This window comes from Aethalodelphis obliquidens, unplaced genomic scaffold (genome assembly GCF_003676395.1).
Source record: "Aethalodelphis obliquidens isolate GAN/ISIS:26980383/991018 unplaced genomic scaffold, ASM367639v1 scaffold51, whole genome shotgun sequence".
NCBI lineage: Eukaryota > Metazoa > Chordata > Mammalia > Artiodactyla > Delphinidae > Aethalodelphis > Aethalodelphis obliquidens.
In genome coordinates this window covers 8,980,299-8,999,036 of record NW_020837995.1, presented here as the reverse complement: position 1 = coordinate 8,999,036, position 18,738 = coordinate 8,980,299, and the positions used below count along the sequence as shown (strand labels likewise).

Here is an 18,738-nt window from a genome sequence, read left to right as displayed (position 1 = left end):
CAAAAATAAATAAATTAAAATAAATAAATTTTTTTAAAAAACTGAAATGTAGACACATGTGTTAACCACAGCATTATTTTTAATTATGAAAAATTTAGAAATAGCTTAGGCATTATAAGAAGAGTTAAATTAATTATGGTAAATCTACATGATGCATCTGTTAAAAGGCTTATGAAGAATTTTTAATAATGTGGAAAAATACTCATACTACATTATGTTTTAGAAAGCAATAATCAGCATTGCAAATTAAATTTGTTTTTGAAAATCTATAGTAAAACAAGATGGGAAGAAAATGCACCCAAACACTATCAGTGGTCATCTCTGTGTTGTGGGATTATGGCTGATTTTTTTTTTTTTAAGCTCTTTATCCAATTTTCAGTAATGAACACATAGTAATACTTTTTGAATTCGAAAAAGAGCAGTGTGTACTGAAAAAAAAATTCATGTCTCTTGCAGGTAGTGTTAAAACCTGGAAGGAAGTGTATAATGTCAAGTATGTATTCTTAGTTCCCCATTTCATTACATTCTGAGAAGGAATTCTTAAGTCATTGTAGAGAATGTTCCAGAGAGACCTCAGGATTGGAATTGCAGCTGTTCTCTTCTACACTTAGGATGTTTATGATGGCTGATTTGCTAATGTTTTTCAGGCTGGTAAGTCTCTTTATCTGGGTTGAGAGAACTGAGGTAGTTCTTGAGTGAGGGTGATATAGTCGGTTTTCTAAAGTGATTTCCCTGAGGAAGAGGGAGAACTGACAACTCCTACTCAGGTATTCTGTCCTTCAGGAGAACTCTGATGTCCTCCCCCACCACCACCCCAAATTGAGTTAGGAGTGTCACTTAGCTCCCCATGCTTATCACTATCTTTGCACTCACTGCATTGAGTCATACTGATTGGTTTTGGGGTCTGTCTTCCTCAAGCGGCAATCTTTAAGCAAGAACCAGGTCTTGCTCAACTTTGTAGGCCAGTTGTCTGGTACATGGTCAATATTTGATATGTTTGATGAATAAAGAGGGAGCGAATGAATGAATGATGAACAGGTTGTAGGAGATGGCAGGCTGGTACAGTGGAATGGGATTTGATGCTATATCAGAGAGGGGATTTGGCAGGTGGTCACACTGGGGAGTTAAGGGAATGTGTATCAGATTTTAGAGGTGAGACTCTCAGATGGACCAAATGACACAAGGGAAAGCATTCCTTGTGATGACGCCAGCCAAGAGGGAATGACAGGAATTTCTACTGGTGAAAAGATAATTTCTCAAGTCTGTGTTTTTCACAGTCTGTCCCAGCACTGCCAGCATCACAACCACTGTGTGCTGATTTATCATACAGATTTCTGGGCCTCCTGTCAAGCCCTTCCAGTTTTCAGAACTGGGCTTAAGGAATTTGCCTTTGAAAAGCTCCCCAGGGGGTACCCTAAAATGAGGGGGCTCTGGAGTAGGTGATTTAGTGGTAGCATCTGAGCCCCTGTAATAATTTGCTCTGTAAAACTGTGTGTGAAGCCCCTACCCATACAACAAACACTGTGATTTTACCCTCAGAGATTGCTCCTCAGTGAGTTTAGGGTGAATCCTGAGAATACATGTAGTTAAAAAGTAGGTGTAGGGACTCCCCTGGTGGCGCAGTGGTTAAGAATCCACCTGCCAGTGCAGGGGACACGGGTTTGATCCCTGGTCCAGGAAGATCCTACATACCACGGAGCAACTAAGCCCATGTGCTACAACTACTGAGCCTGCACTCTAGAGCCCGTGCTCCACAAACAAGAGCAGCCACCACAATGAGAAGCCCGTGCATTGCAACGAAGAGTAGCCCCTGCTTGACACAACTAGAGAAAGCCAGCTCGCAGCAATGGAGACCCAACGCAACCAAAAATAAAAGAAAAAAATAAAAAATTAAAAAAAAAGGTATAGGACTTCCCTGGCAGTCCAGTGGTTAAGACTCTGTGCTTCCACTGCAGGGGTCGCGGGTTTGATCCCTGGTTGGGGAGCTAGGATTCCACATGCCGCACAGAGCAGCACACACACACAAATAAAGTAGGTGCAAGCCCAGCAAGCACAGAATGTATTTGGACATACCTAGGTGTCCAGTTTGACTCGGGGTGAGAATTTTTTTCCCAAGCAATTGATGAAAATATTCTCGGAACCCTCTAATTTGTTATATATTTTGGCCAGTCTGTGATTTATTTACTCTATGCAAAAAATGTGCTAAGTATTGTGAGAAATTAGACATAGCTTTTACGTTAAAGGCTCTTATAATTGGAAAAATAAGATGTGTGGAAATAATTGTTGTAATAACACAGCTCTCAGATTCACATGCTGGGACCTTCTAGTAAGGATCTAAGAATGGGGGAGATCAGGATCAAGCAGGGGGTGCTGGGATGAAGCCCCATCATTGAGTCCAAAGAACATAATTTTGGGGTTGATCTCTGAAGATCCCAAAGTGAGGGGTCAGGACATGGTTGCAGGATTTCTTATCAGTGCAGATACTGGCCAACAAGTAGAAAGGAGAGAATCATATAAGTCAGTGTAAGCAATACTGCAAGAAATGATAGTTTGAAACTGTGTAAGGGGTCAGAGCTTCGGCTGAGAAATATGCTCCAGGGGCAGGCTGCAACCCTGGCAGGAAACTGGAGTGAGAACCAGGGACCTAGGCCAGAAGTCTTTGTCTAGACTGCACATTGGAGGAGTAAACAGGAAGACTCAATTCAGTGTTCCTGCAGACATCCAAGACTGTTCACACAAGGCCGAGGGCAGAAGACACATCCCTATTGGAGGAAAAGGAACAGAAATTGTGCCAGGCAAGGTCCTCATTAGTTTGGGGCTGGTGGGGCAAAGTCTGCATGTAGCAGGCTCTCAGTGCCTACAAATGTCCAGGATGGGCTGGAACAAGCAGGAAGAAGTTCATGTAAGAATGGGACTTTTGCATAAGAGAGGTATAGATCCAATTTGACTGGAGTTAACAAGAGAGATGGGGGAATCAAAAAGAGTTTCACGGAGGAGTGAAAATTTGAAAAGAGCTTGAGAGATCAATGCTAAGTTTGAAAAATGAAACTTACCGGTCTGAGTTAACAAGGTCACATCTGGAGCCCTTCTTATGATTAAAATTATGTAGCAATTCATCAAAATTGTGGCCTAGTGACAGAGTTAAATTATTTTCATTATTTGTATGTAATTGAATCGTAGAATTTTTCAAAAACCTGAAACTGAGCAGGATCCCATGGGGCCCTCCTGGGTATAAATCCTCTCTGTGTTCCCCATTTCTTGTTGGAAATAGGCTTCAGCCCCCTAGACTTTCCCTGAGTTCCAAAGGGCAGATTCAAACAATTGCTAATCATGGAAGTGAAGGGATGCAGAAACAAAGGAGGAGCAGTCAAGAAACAATAGTACATGATGGGGCAAGGTCGTGGTTCCTCCCAAACGAATATACCTAACAATATCTTTGAGTTCTGCAGCAACTAAGGCCCCCACCCAGGTGGAGGATGGTAACTTCAGGCTGAGCACAAGATTCCTGGAACACCGCCTTGTTACCTCACCACTAACCAATCAGAAGAAAGTCACACACACCCTGCAGCCCTCACCTCAAATTTTGCCTATAAAAACTCCTCCCTGAAAACCACTGGAGGCGTTTAGGTTTTGGGGGCCTGAGCCAACCATTCTCCTTGCTTGGCCCTGCAATAAACTTTTCTCTGCTCCAAACTCAGTTTGGACAGTTTGTTTGGCCTCACTGTGTAACACAAACTTCTGTTTGGTAACAATTTCTGAATATGTACTCTTTTATTCTAGTGACTTTTTTTTCCTGGTATAGAGACAGGAAGGAAGGGGGCAGGACACAACAGTTAAAAGAACGACACAGCTGCTGAGAATATGACAAAAACTGGTTAGAACCAACTAGGTCCAAGATGGCAGATTTGACTTCCAGTAGACCTTGAGACTCATTATAAGTTCACTGTAATATATTAGCATGGTAAATGACTCACCCACAGGTGCCATGACAGTTCCAAGGCTGACCATAAAAGGCCAAAAAGTGGGCGGTGGCCCAATTGCTGGAAATCCCTGCCCCCTCCCCAAAATAGTTAAAATAATCCTCCCACTCGTTACTGTATGAAATTACCCAGCTCATAAAAACTAACAACCCCATACCCCAGGGCCCACTCTCACCTTCTGAGAGGGACCACATTCTGCCTATGGAATGTGTATCTCTCTAAATAAACTTGCTTTCACTTTACTCTGGCTCGCTCTTGAATTCTTTCCTATGTGAAGTCAAGCACACCCTCACTTGGTGGCCCATCCCAGGAACTCACCTGAGACCTGGGAAATGACCATTCTCTCGCTCCCCCTTCTCCTGTAATAGTATCTTACTATAAAAATATCAAACATACACAAAAGTTATTTTACAATGAATACTACATCCACCACCTAGATTCTACAACTGCCACCTTATATATATATATATATATATATTTTTTTTTTTTTTTTCCTTTTGGCTGCGTTGTGTCTTTGTTGCGGAGCACGGGCTGTAGGCACATGGGCTTCAGTAGTTGTGGCACATGGGCCCAGGAGTTGTGGCTCACGGCTCTAGAGTGCAGGCTCAGTAATTGTGGCATGTGGACTTAGTTGCTCCATGGCATGTGAGATCTGCCCGGACCAGGGCTCAAACACGTGTCTCCTACATTGGCAGGCGAATCCTTCTCTTTTTTAAAAAATAAATAAATTATTTATTTATTTATTTATTTTTGGCTGCATTGGGTCTTCATTGCTGCACATGGGCTTTCTCTAGTTGCAGCCAGCGGGGGCTACCCTTCGTTGTGGAGTGCTGGCTTCTCACTGCGGTGGCTTCTCTTGTTGCGGAGAATGGGCTCCAGGTGTGTGGGCTTCAGTAGTTGTGGCATGCGGGCTCAGTGGTTGTGGCTCACAGGTTCTAGAGCACAGGCTCAGCAGTTGTGGCGCACAGGCTTAGTTGCTTCACGGCATGTGGGATCTTCACAAACCAGGGCTCAAACCTGTGTCCCCTGCATTGGCAGGCGGATTCTTATCCACTGCGCCACCAGGGAAGCCCGCCACTTTATATTTTGATGGTTTTCAGAGTAAGTTAAAGACAACAGAACACTTCACCCCAAACACTTGAACATACATAATATTAAGCAGTGTTCAGCATTTGGTTATTTATTTATGTTTAGGTAAAATTTACATACCATGAAATGTACAATCATAAATGTACCATTTGATGAGTTACAGCAAATATGCACAACTATGCAACCAAAATCCTCTATCAAGATTCAGAAGATCCAGAGCATTAGTCCAGAAAGTTCCTTCATACACCTTCTCAGAAACATTGCCTCCACCTTCCAGAAGCAACTTCTGTTCTGTTTTTTCCATCAGAGATTAGTTTTGCCTATTCTAGAACTTCATGGAAACATATCACACAACATGTGCTCTTTTTTTTTTTAAATGAATTTATTTTATTTATTTATTTATTTTGGCCGCATTGGGTCTTCATTGCTGCACACAGGCTTTCTCTAGTTGCGGTGAGCGGGGGCTACTCTTTGTTGTGGTACACAGGCTTCTCATTCTGGTGGCTTCTCTTGTTGCTGAGTACAGGCTCTAGGCATGTGGGCTTCAGTAGTTGTGGCATGCAGGCTCAGTAGTTGGGGCTCACGGGCTCTAGAGCGCAGGCTCAGTAGTTGTGGCACACGGGCTTAGTTGCTCCGCGGCATGTAGGATTTTCCCAGACCAGGGCTCGAGCCCGTGTTCCCTGCACTGGCAGGCAGATTCTTAACCACTGCGCCACCAGGGAAGCCCTATCATGTGCTCTTTTGTGTAAGGCTTCTTTCATTCAGTGTAACGTTTTTGAGATTTATACACGTTGTCCTATGTAATTTGTTGCTTTTTGTTGAAGAACAGCATTTCATTCTATGTTTATACCACAGCTTATATTTTTTGGTTTGAACGTTTTTTTATTTTGACATAATTTCAGATTATAGAAAAGTTGCAAGAGTAGTACAAAGAATTCTAGATATCCTTCATCCAGATTTTCCAAATGTTAACATTTATCTATACTTGCTTTATCCTTCTCTTTCGCTCTCTTTTTTTCTGAACCATGTCAAGTTGCAGACATGACATCCCTTTACTCCTGAATACTTCAGTGTATTTTACCTAAAAACAAACAAGAAATTCTCTCATATAACCAGAGTGCATTTAACAAAATCAGGAGATGAGAGTAGTATAGTACTATTTTATAAGCTAAAGACTTTGTTCAAATTTTGCCAGTTGTCTTAGTAATATCTTTAATAGCAAAAGAAAATCTAAAAATGTGTGTAGCATTTGTTATCATGTCTTTTTAGTCTTCATTCTGGAACAATTCCTGAGTCTTTCTTCGTATTTCATGACATTGACAGCTTTTGAAGAATATAGGCAAGTTATTTTTAAATTAGGCTTTTATTTTGAGATAATTGTAGAGTTGCATCAGTTGTAAGGCATAATACAAAGAGATCCCATATATCCTTTACCCATCTGGCCCAATGGTAACATCTTGCAAAACTATAGCACAATATCAAAACCCAGATATTGACACTGATACAGTCAAGATACAGAACATTTCCAACATGAGGAAAGATCCCTCATGTTGCTCTTTTATAGCCACCCCCATTTCTCTCCCACCCCTACCCTGATAAGCAGTAATCTGTTCTCCGTTTCTATAATTTCATCATTTCAATGAGGTTATATAAATATAACTACTGTACATCGTATGCAGCCTTATGGATTGGTCTTTTTCACACAGCATAGTTCTCTGGAGATTCATCCAGGTTGTTGTATGCATCAGTAGTTCCCTCTTGCTGAGTAGTGTTCCATGGTTTGGATCTACCACAGTTTGTTCAACCATTCACCTGTTGACAGACATCTGGGTGGTTTCCAATTTTTTTAATGTTATGAATAAAGCTGCTATAAACATTTGTGTTCAGGTTTTTATGTGAACATTAAGTCTTTACTTCTCTGGGATAAATGCCCAGGAGTGAAACTGCTGGGTCGTATGGCAATTACATATTTAGTTTTTTTTTTTTTTATGACCGCACGGCATGTGGGATCTTAGTTCCCTGACCAGGGATCAAACCCGCACCCCTTGCATTGGAAGTGCGGAGTCTTAACCACTGGACCACCAGGGAAGTCCCACATATTTTAGTTTTTGAAGAAACTGCCAGATTGTTGTTGAAAGTGGCTATACCATTTTGCTTTCCCAGCAGCAATGTATGAGTAATCCAAACTGTCAATAACACTTGGTACATACTGTCTGTAGTTTTTATTTCAGCAGTGTGAGTGGGGTGAGGTAGTACTTCATTGTGATTTTAGTTTGCACTTCCTTAATGGCTAGTGATGTTGGACATTGTTTCATGTGTTCATTTGCCATCTGTGTGACTTCTTGGTTGAAATGTCTCTTCATGTCTTTTGTCCGTGGATTGTTTGCTATTTGGATTGTTTGCTTTTTACTGTGGAGTTTGTTGTTGTTGTAGGAAGAGCTAGCATTTTTTCTTTTGACTGGTAGATGTTTAGAATGATCCATTCAAGGAAGATTGTTTATTCCAGGTTGATGAAGTCCATATCCTTTGTGTACTGACGTAGACACTGGTGGGACACATGGTATTTCCAGATCAAACTATGCAGGTTTAGGGAGCCCAGCAGCAACAGTGAGAATCTTGGCTGAATTTTCATATGTAACTCCAGTAGAACTGCTGCCGACACATCTTGTTTTCATGGATGCAACAAGACAAAAGGCTACTGGTGGGTTTTGAGAATTTTTTTTATCGTCTAGGTACTTGTATTTGTCGGATATATGGTTTGTAAGTATTTTCTTACAGTCTGTAGCTTGTCTTTTCATCCTCTTAACAGGGTCTTTCATAGAGCAAAAGTTTTTCATTTTGATGAAGTAAAATTTAAGTTTATTTTATGGATAACAATTTTGGTTTAAAGTCTAAAAACTCTTTGTTTTATTTTATATCCCAAAGATTGTCAGCAATATTTTTTCCTAAAAATTGTATAGTTTTACAATTTACATTTGAGGGACTCCCCTGGTGGTCCAGTGGGTAAGACTCTGCACTCCCAATGTAGGGGGCCCAGGTTCAATCCCTGGTTGGGGGAACTAGATCCTGCACGCATGCCGCAACTAAGACCCAGCAAAGCCAAAATAAATAAATAATAAATAAATATTTTTTTAAAAACCAATTTACATTTGAGTCCATGATATACTTTATGTTAATTCTTTATGTGATGTGAAACTTAGGTCAAGGCTCATTTTTCTACCTATGGATGTCTAGTTACGCCAACATCATTTGTTGAAAAGACTCTTTCTTCCATTGAGTTGCTTTTTGCAATTCAGTTGGTGTTTGTGATCTTGGATTAGGCAATGCTTGCCTAGATATCACACCAAAAGCACAAGCAACAAAAGAAAAAATATATAATAATTGGACTTTATCAAAATTAAAATCTTTTGTGTTTCATAGGATAAAATGCTAGATTTACACCCAAATATTTCTTTTTTTTTTTTGAGTGGTTTAAATGGTATTGTATTTTAATTTCAGTGTCCATATGTTTATTGCTAGTATATAAAAATGCAGTTGAGTTTTTTATGGTTTTCTTGTATCCTGAAACCTTGATGACCTCACATATTGCTTCTTAGATTTTTTTTTTTTTTGGAGATTCTTTGGTTTTTCTATATAGACAATCATGTCATCTCCAGTGGGACAGTTTCTTTTTTTTTTTTTTTTGTGGTACACGGACCTCTCACTGTTGTGGCCTCCCCCTTTGCAGAGCACAGGCTCAGCGGCCATGGCTCACAGGCCCAGCCGCTCCGCGGCATGTGGAATCTTCCCGGACTGGGGCACGAACCCGTGTCCCCTGCATTGGCAGGTGAACTCTCAACCACTGCCCCACCAATGAAGCCCCAGTGGGACAGTTTTATGTATTCCTTTCCAATTGGAATGCCTTTTATTTTCATTACTTGCCTTATTGCATTTCTTGAACTTCCAGCACTCTGTTGTCTTATATATTTCCTCTACATATATTTAGAACATCAGACAGTGATTGTCTTAGCCCATTTGTGCTGCTGTAAAAATATACCATAGACTGGGTGGCTTATAAACAACAGAAATTTATTTCTCACAGTTCTGGAGGCTGAAAGTCCAAGATCAGGGTGCCAGCATGGCTGGGATCTGGTGAAGACCCTCTTCTGGGTTGCAGACGCTGGTTTCTCACTGTGTCCTCCCATGGTGGAAGGGGCTAGAGAGCTCTTTTATAAAGCTTTTTTTTTTTTAAAGTATTTATTTATTTATTTAGGCTGCACTGTGTCTCAGTTGTGGCATGTGGGATCTTTTAAGTTGCGGCATGCAGACTTCTTAGTTGCGGCATGCGGGATCTAGTTCCCCGACCAGGGATCAGACCCAGGCCCCCTGCACTGGGAGCGTGGAGTCTTACCCACTGGACCACCAGGGAAGTCCCTATAAAGGTTTTTATAGAGCTCTTTTATTCACAAGAGCTCCCCATCATGACCTAATCACCTTCTTCTGCTAGAGCCTAAAGACTCTACCTCCTAATACCATCAACTTGGGCATTAGGTTTTCAACATAAGAGTTTTGATAGTTTTATTTATTTATTTATTTACTTGGCTGCTCCAGGTCTTAGTTGTGGCATGTGGGATCTTCGTTGGAGCACTCAGGATCTTTAGTTGAGGCATGCGGGATCTAGTTCCCTGACCAGGGATCGAAACTGGGCCCCCTGCACTGGGAGCTCGGAGTCTTAACCACTGGACCACCAGGGAAGTCCCTCAACTTAAGAACTTTGGGGAGACACAAACATTCAGCCCATAGCAGTGATATAATTTTTGCTTCAACTGTGAAACATAATCAAGAGAAATATGTATGACAAACATACAACAAAAGCTGAGTCAAAATCAAGAGGAGAAAGAAAGCCTATTGTATTTACCTATATTTTTAATTATCATAGTTTTTTTCTTTTTCTTTCTGAGTTTCCACGTTTCCTTCTTTTATAATTTCCTTTGTTTAGAGAACTCCTTTACTCATTCTTTTAGGATAGGTCTGGTAACTACAAATTCTCTTAGTTTTTCTTCATCTGACAATGTCTTGATTTCCACTTCATTCCTGGAGGGCATTTTCACTGGGTATAGGATTCCCAAGTTGTCAATCTTTCATCGCTGGAAAAATATTGTACCACTTTCTTCTGGCCTCCACAGTTTCTGATAAGAAATCCACTCTCATTCGAATTATTTTTTTCTGAAAGGTAATGTGTCAACTCTGTCACCGTAGTGTTGGCTTCTATTGATTTTCTTTTTTTCATTCAGTTTGAGATCTTCTTGGTTCTTGGTGATTCTCCACTGAAACCTGGACATTTTCATATTATGTCTTTAAATATGATTCTGGGTCTTATGTAAACCTATTTTATTTTTTAAAATTTATTTTATTTATTTATTTATTTTTGGCTGTGTTGGGTCTTCGTTGCTGTGCTCAGACTCTTCTCTGGCTACGGCGAGCAGACTCTTTGTTGTGGTATACGGGCTTCTCATTACGGTGGCTTCTCTTGTTGTGGAACACAGGCTCTAGGCGCACAGGCTTCAGTAGTTGTGGCTCACAGGCTTAGTTGCTCTGCAGCATGTGGGATCTTCCTGGACCAGGGCTCGAACCCGTGTTCCCTGCACTGGCAGGCGGATTCTTAACCACTGTGCCACCAGGGAAGCCCTAAATCTATTTTAGTTGGTCTTCTCTGACACCACTCCAGGAAGGGAACATAGGGGGTGCCATCTTGTTACCGCCAGGTGGAGGTAGAAATCCAGGTTCCTCACTTGGTTTCCATTGATATTAAATGAAGGGGCTCATCATTACTGCTCATTGGGGGGTTGGAGTTCCAGATCTTCTCACCGTCTCCACTGATGCCTTGGGGTAGTGATCCTTGTTATTCCCAGATGGGGATGAAAGTCCTGGCTCCCTACTTGGCTTTCTCTGATGTCACCCTACAGGGTTGTTGAGGCACCTTGTTACAGGCTGCAAGGGTGGAAGTCTAGACTCCCCGCAGGCTTTGCTGGCAAGAATATAGGCCGGGCCACAGTTTTCTTCTGTGGTATTTGGCTGGAGTTAAATGGTTACTGCTTAAAAATTTTCAGTCTTGCTAGGTGGCCCCTTTCCCGGTCCTTTAGCTATGAAGCAGGCTTTTCTTGGGTCTTTCTTATCTGCACCCATTGGTTTCATGGTTGCCAGCTTCTTCAGATCCATGTCTGATCCATGAGACAAAAAGAAAATCCAGGGAACTTGCCAACATGTCATTCCTTGGGTCCTGAGGTTCTTTCCACGTTTTAGAATCTTATGTTTGTTTTCTATATAGTGTTTAGGGGTTTTAGTTGTAATTAGTACAAGGAATAGGGAAATTTATCTATTCCACCTTTCTGGGAATCCAGTTATTTTGTGAGTTAATGTTTCTCTATCTGAGTTTCTCTGATATTCTCTCGTGATTACATTTGGGTTACACTAATTTAGCCACAGTTCCACAGAAGTGCATCACAGCAGAAGGCACATGCTGTCAATTAACATTGTTACCAGTGATACTAACTTTGTTAGCTTTGATCGGTTGGTTAAGGTGATGTTTGCCAGGCTTCTCCACTATGACATTACTTTTTTACTTTTTATAGTTAATAAGTATTTTGTAGGGAGATATTTTGAGACTGTGTAAATATCTTCTTACTCTTCAAACTTTCACCAGCCAGTCTGAAAAACATACATTGATGACACTTGCCTGAATCAATTATTATGATGGGTTTTTAAAAAATGTTTATTGAAAAATAGGTGATTTAAAATGTGTTAGTTTCAGGTATACAGTAAAGTGATTCAGTTATACATATATATAAATATAAACATACATATATATTCTTTTTTACATTCTCTTCCATTATAGGTTATTATAGATATTGAGTATAGTCCCCTGTGCTATACAGTAGGTCCTTGTTGGTTATCTATTTTATATATAGTAGTGTGTAATGATAGGTTTCAAATGATGATTTTCCAATTCTATCATTCTTTCTTCACTTATTAATTTACATTTAACTAAAGAAGAGCTTTCCCTTCTCCACCATTCATTCACTCATTCCCTCATTTATCTATATATCCATTTATATCAGCTTATTTATTCTTATATTGTAAATAATAATCTCTCACTATTATTACTTATTTTGATGCTCAAATTGTCCCATATTTGACCAGTGGGATCCCCCCCTTTAGTTACCTCCTGTCTCTCTGTGACGTATCTTTATTCAAAGACAACATGATTGTCTATGTAGAAAATCCCAAAGAATCTACCAAAAAGCTACTAGAACTATAAGTGAATATTACAGTGTTGTAGGACACAAGATTTATATATAAAAATCAATCATATTTCTATATAATAGCAATAAGCAACTGGAAATTAAAATGTTAAAAATACCATTTACAATAGCAAAAAATCACAGAATACTTAGGGATAAAACTAAGAAAATATATACAAGATTGGTATTTTGAAACTACATTGATGACAGAAATTAAAGAAGACTTAAATAAATGGAGAGACATACTTTGTTTATGTATTGGAAGAGTCAATATTGTTAAGCTGTTAATTCTTCCCAAATTTATCTATGATTCAACATAAACACTATCAAAATCCCAGGAGCCTTTTGGGATAGAAATTGGTAAGCTGACTCTAAAATTTAATATGAAAAAACAAAGGATCCAGAATATTGTGGAAACAATTGGAAATCCATATGCTAAAAAATAAACCTTGACCTTTGCCTTGCAACAGATCAAAACAAACAAACAAACAATCTGATATTAAGAATGGGCAGAGGAGCTGAATAGACATTTTTCCAAAGAAGACATACAAATTATCAACAGGTTCATGAAAAGGTGCTCAACATCACTAATTAGCAGGAAAATACAAATCAAAACCACAGCGAGAGGCTTCCCTGGTGGCGCAGTAGTTAAGAATCTACTTGAAAACGCAGGGGACACGGGTTTGATCCCTGGTCTGGGAAGATCCCACATGCCGCGGAGCAACTAAGCCTGTGCGCCACAACTACTGAGCCTGCGCTCTAGAGCTCACGAGCCACAACTGCTGACCCCGCATGCCACAACTACTGAAGCCCGCGCACCTAGAGCCCGTGCTCCGCAACAAGAGAAGCCACTGCAATGAGAAGCCTGCGCACCGCAACGAAGAGTAGCCCCCGCTCACTGAAACCAGAGAAAGCCCGTGCACAGCAATGAAGATCCAACGCAGCCAAAAATAAAAATAAAAAATAAAATTAAAAAATTAAAAAAAAAACACAGTAAGATATCATCTTACATGTTAGAATGATTATTATAAAAAAGACAAGAGCTAACAAGTGCTGGTAAGGGTGTGGAGGAAAGGGAATATTTGTGCACTGCTGGTGGTATCAGAAATTGGTACTGCCACTATAGAGGGGCTTCAAAAAATTAAAAATAGAACTATATTATCAGTAATCCCACTTCTGGGTATATTCCCGAGGGAAATGAAAATGGGATCTTGAAGGGATACCTGCATTCCCATGTTCAGTGGCATTATTCATAATAGCCAAGATATGGAAACAACCTAAGTGTCCGTTTGATATTTCCTCTTAGTTAGCTTAGTAGTCAGCTTACGAGTAGACAGAGAAAACTTTAAATGCCTTGAACCTATAATCCAGACCTTTCCAAAGGGCTGTGTGTGTGTTTTGAGGTATACCTCCAATGTTCCAGCTTGGTCTTCTGGCTTACATACTGTCACTGGCAAAGCCCATTAACAATTTCCAGGAAATAAAAATAGAATCTGGGTAATAATATAAAACTAACTTTTTTTTCCCTTGTGCTTAGTCTAGTTTCACTTGCTCATTGTGTGCCATGTGCAGAGGCCTCCGTAAAGGGGACGTATACCTGGATGAGCCCTCCTTCTCCATCAGGGACCTGCCTCAAGGGGAATCCTGGAAGGTTGATGGACCCTGGCTGGGAATTTAGTCACACAAATACCACCAGATTCGACCCAAATAAGATTTCTGTTCGGGAGATTTGGAACCAGCCCCAAACTGTTAATGGATTGCTCAAAAGACCAAAATAGGAGCCATCCAAATGGTTCAGATCTGATATAGCTGGGGGTCTGCCTTGAATTTGTAACAGCCTGTGCTTAAGACAGTCCCTCCTCAGTCAGAATATCCCACAGGAGGTAAGATTGGACTGCCTCTGGTCCAGAGCAGCGTAGGCACGTTAGTTCCTAACCAACTTGGTCTGTTAGGGAGTGGCACAGCTCTCTGAATCAGGGGTCTTCTCTTTCCTCCTTTCAGCCAAAAAGAAGGTGTTTCAGACTTCCTACCAGGTGAAGCTAAAAGCACGAGGGATTCCCATGGGGTACTCACCAGACCACTGGGGCAGCTGGTATTCTGTGCTGATACCAGGAGGAGAGCTCGTGGAACCTCGGTCGATAATCACCCAAGGTTCACCTCACAAGTTGCGGTGCAGGGGGGGCAGTGGGTGTTTCTTGTTCTGGCCAGCAGCTCACAGGTCTTCCAGATATTGGGGGTTCTGGTCTTACAAAGGGCTCACAGGGCTCCCCTGCCTACTTCAGAGGAACTAGCACCAGGCAGTAGGAAAAAAACCTGTCAATTGGAATAAGATAAAGGAAATCATCAGGAGCCAACAGAAGACCTTTCAGCATTCCTAGAGTGCCTCAGGCAATGCCTCCAAATGTATACCACCACTGACCTTGAGTCACTGGAAGGGAATGCAATCCTGAGGTTCTATTCAATTTCTCAAAGTGACCTGGACATGAGGCGGCGTAAGCTTCAGAAACTGGAAATAGAACCATATAGCCCTGCCTCTCGCCTGGTCGGGGTTGCCTACCAGGTGTTTAATAACCAAGATACAGACGAGGAAAAGTCAGAGGATAAAAAGGTCTGGAGGCAAGTCCACTTGCTGGCTGTTGCCCTCCAATGTCAACTGGTCTGGACTAACTGCCCTCAGAAACTCTCAACTCCAGTGAGTGACTGCTGGCCCACACGGAGGGATAGCAAGGCAAGGAAAGCAGACCCAATCAGTGTGCCATATGTAAACAAGAGGGACACTGGAAGGGAGAATAACCTCACCGCCCCAAAAAGCGACAGAAATGCCAGGTACCAGCCATTACCTTCGAAGGCAGATGATCCAAATAGGTGAAGAATGATGGGGCCAGGGAACTCCTAAGCTGGCACTCCAACTGACCCCTAAGGAACCCCTGCTGACATTGGACATAGGGAGAAAGCCCATCAACACCTGTGCCACTTACTTGATTCTGAGCACCAGATCAGGCAAACTCAGTCACAAGAGTTGTAAAATTATGGGGGTATCAGGGAAGGCCCAAGAATGAGCATTCATAGAACCATTCGAATGTAAAGTGGATGAACACATTCTCACTCATTCCTTCCTGTATGTCCCTGAATGCCCTATACCCCTGCTAGGAAGAGATGTCCTACGTATGTTGGGGGCTAACTACCCACCTAATGGGAGACAAACGAGATGGGTGTTCCCCTAGACAGGGGCACAAGGTGATAATGGTAATGGCTGAGGAAAAACCTCCCTAGACAGAGCAAGCAACCTCCTTGGAGTAAATCCTGAGGTCTAGGCACAGGGACGGGTGGGACTAGCTGTAGGAGCCAGTCCCATGATAGTCCATCTAAAACCCGGACATACGCTGCCGTCCCAGATTTAGCTCAAATATCACAAACTAGGGTGTCCTACCTAGGCTTCATTCTCACAAGTCAGAGAAGCCTACCCTAGAAAATAAAAGAAGCCCTTTGCAGCCTCACCCATCCTAAAACTGGAAGACAGCTTAGGGGTTTCCTGAGGATGGCTGGGTTTTGCCGCATCTGGATCCCTAAATATGGTCTAATAGTGAGGCCTCTGTATGAAGAGTTGAAAGGAAAGGATGATCCTTTTGAATGGAATTCAGAATGTAAAGGGGACTTTCAGGAATTGAAAAAGCAGTTACTTCAAGTCCCTGCCCTGGCCCTCCAAGATTTAACTAAACCCTTTGACCCTTACATTCGGGAGAGAATGGGAATGGCCCTTGGGGTATTAGCTCAAAAACTGGGACCTCTTACTCAGGGTTGCATTTCTCTAAACAATCCAATCACTATATGGAAGTGCATTTGAACTCATGTGTGGTAGACCCCTTCGCCAAGCCTGAAAGGACACCTTAACTCCCTTGAAATGGAACAACTCAAGTATGCCCTCCAGGTAGGAGAAACCATGAAAGCTCTCTTGGAATATGGTAACCAGGTACTGTTCCTGCCCACCAGGAGACTAAGTGTATCTAAAAACCTGGAAAACTGGAAGCCTGCAAGATCAGCTCACTCCTTAGTGGAATGGACCCCATTTGGTGATTCTGAGACAGGAGGGAAAGGGGCAGGACACAACAGCTAGATAAATGAAGAAGGGGCGCAGCTATTAGGATGCAATAAAAACTGGCTGGAACCAAGGTGACTTCGAGAATAGTCCAGTCATTGACCTTTAGCTCATTATATCTTCATTGTAATACTAAAAAATCATACCCCTTTTTATGCCTTGACAGTCCAAGGCAGACTATAAAAGGCCAAAAAGTGGGTAGTGGCCCAATTTCTGGGAAATCCCTACCCTTCCCTGAAATAGCAAGAATATTCCTCCCACTCATTAGCATATGAAATTACTCAGCCCATAAAAACCAACAGCCACATGCCCTGGGGCCACTCTTACTTTCTGAGACAGACTGCATTCAGCCTATGGAGTGTGTATCTAAGTAAACTTGCTTTCACTTTTCTTTGGCTCACTCTTGAATTCTTTCCTGTGTGATGCCAAGGACCCTCACTTGGTGGTCTGTCTTAAGGACTCTTGTGGGTCCCAGGACATGACATATTCCTCTTCTGCAACAATGCTAACCACCCATTCTTTCCTGAAGTTGCAGGTTATCACACTGTGGTTACATCACCCTCAAGTAAAGAGGACCCCGAGCCCCAAACTCTGGAGAGACAACCTGGGGCAACGGACCCCTTTGGCTACTCATGTGAACTTCTCTCTGACCTGGAGCTTCTCTTCTGAAAAACAACAGAAGTGTTACCAGGGATATGCAGGCCATAGTAGTGTGCCTCAACATCAGGGCACACTTGCCTACAGTCAAAAGACCTAGATACCTGCATTTTCAGGAAAAATTTGCTCTTGCTAATACTTGAGCCATGTATCTTTAAATTTTTTATTTATTTATTTATGTATTTTAATTGGGCCATGTACCTTAAATTGTCTGGTGTCCCTTGTCTCCAAAAGGTTAGACAGGGAATTCCCTGGCAGTCCAGTGGTTAGGACTCAGTGTTTTCACTCCTGGGGCCCAGGTTCAATCCCTGGTCGGAGAACTAAGATCCCGAAAGCCGCGTGGCACAGCCAAAACAAAACAAGCAAACCCAAGGTTAGACAAATGGTGGTCACTCAGGGATATGCACAGTCAGGGCGAAGGCTTGGTGACAAACATATGTAAAGGTAGCTAGGGAGAAGTTCTGCTCCTCTACCCAGGGTTATGACGACTCCCCTGATCAGCAGAAAGAAGCTACATAAGTCGGACCTTCTCCCCTTAGCACCCCTCAAGAATGAGAAGCAAGACAAAAATCAGAGGAGGGATTTGTCACTGGCAAAGACCATTAACAGTGCTCAGGAAATAAAAATAGAGTCTGGGTAATAAAATAAAATCTAACGTTTTTTTCCCATTTGTCATTACTCTAGTTTCACTTGTTCATAGGCTGCCGCATGCAGAGGCATTGCACCTGGCATTTCAGACCAGAGTTCCTGGTGCCAGATGGCTTCGATGGGCGGGCTGTGAGCAGAAGCCCTTGCCTGCATGACACGGCAATTCAAGATGGTGGCAGCGACAGCGGGCTGTGTGCAGAGACGCTGCACCTTACAAGTCTGGAGGCACAGCTGCGACCAACAGGAGAGAGCTCCGCAGCTTCCCTGCTGGCCAGAACCCTATAAAGCAGCCCCGCCCATGGCCTGCGGGGAGAGCCTGTGCTCTAGAGCAGAAGCTTGCACCTCTCCATTCTCTGATCAAAGAATAAAGCTTTCTTTTGCTTATGAACCAAACTCTGTCTTTTTCAACTGTCCCAAATGACACCGGGCAGGAGGACACTTTTTGGGGCCCGACTTGAAAGCATCGGTAATAATACCAGGTATGAAACAACTGACTGATGGTATTAACAAAATTGATCCCACTGAGCCACCCCACAGCCAGAAGATAAAATAGGAAATTGTTGAAGCCAGTACCTATGCATAGTAAGAAAACTGGCTAAAACCCAGATCCAGTAGCATTTCTGGTTGAAGTGCGGACAAGTTGCCCTAGTCAAACTCTAACACGCCATGGATCAAGGCATAGAAAGTCACCCATAAGGGCTCTCCACTGAAACAACACTGTTTGAAGCCTTGCGTTGCCTCTACAGCCGACTAGTCACGTTGACAATCCCTATGTCTTATCCTCCAGGGGAAGGGTGGATTGGTCCCATCACTGTAGGTTGAGTGAAGACTGAGTTTCCAAGAGCAGTCACACACAAGTAGAGTGTGCTGAAACATACTAGACAGTATTTTTTTCCATTTTAAAAAAACCTTTTCTACAAAAATAAACAAATGGGACCTAATGAAACTTAAAAGCTTTTGCAGAGTGAAGGAAACCATAAACAAGACG

General features: G+C 42.1%; 2 long non-coding RNA genes across 6 annotated transcripts in view; one reads left to right on the top strand and one right to left on the bottom strand.

Moving 5' to 3' along the window:
- LOC113608041 (uncharacterized) overlaps positions 1 to 18,738 on the top strand; it is a 542,162-nt gene that overhangs the window by 1,259 nt on the left and 522,165 nt on the right. The window lies entirely within an intron of this gene.
- LOC113608039 (uncharacterized) overlaps positions 1 to 18,738 on the bottom strand; it is a 56,106-nt gene that overhangs the window by 21,762 nt on the left and 15,606 nt on the right. For 3 of the 5 annotated variants that reach the window (XR_003428183.1, XR_003428187.1, XR_003428185.1), the window contains one exon: positions 14,423 to 14,662. This is a non-coding gene — a long non-coding RNA (uncharacterized LOC113608039). Of the gene's footprint in view, positions 1 to 3,053; positions 3,130 to 10,658; positions 11,757 to 14,422; positions 14,663 to 18,738 lie in introns of those variants that run through there. The other 2 variants (XR_003428184.1, XR_003428186.1) reach the window with 2 other exon arrangements.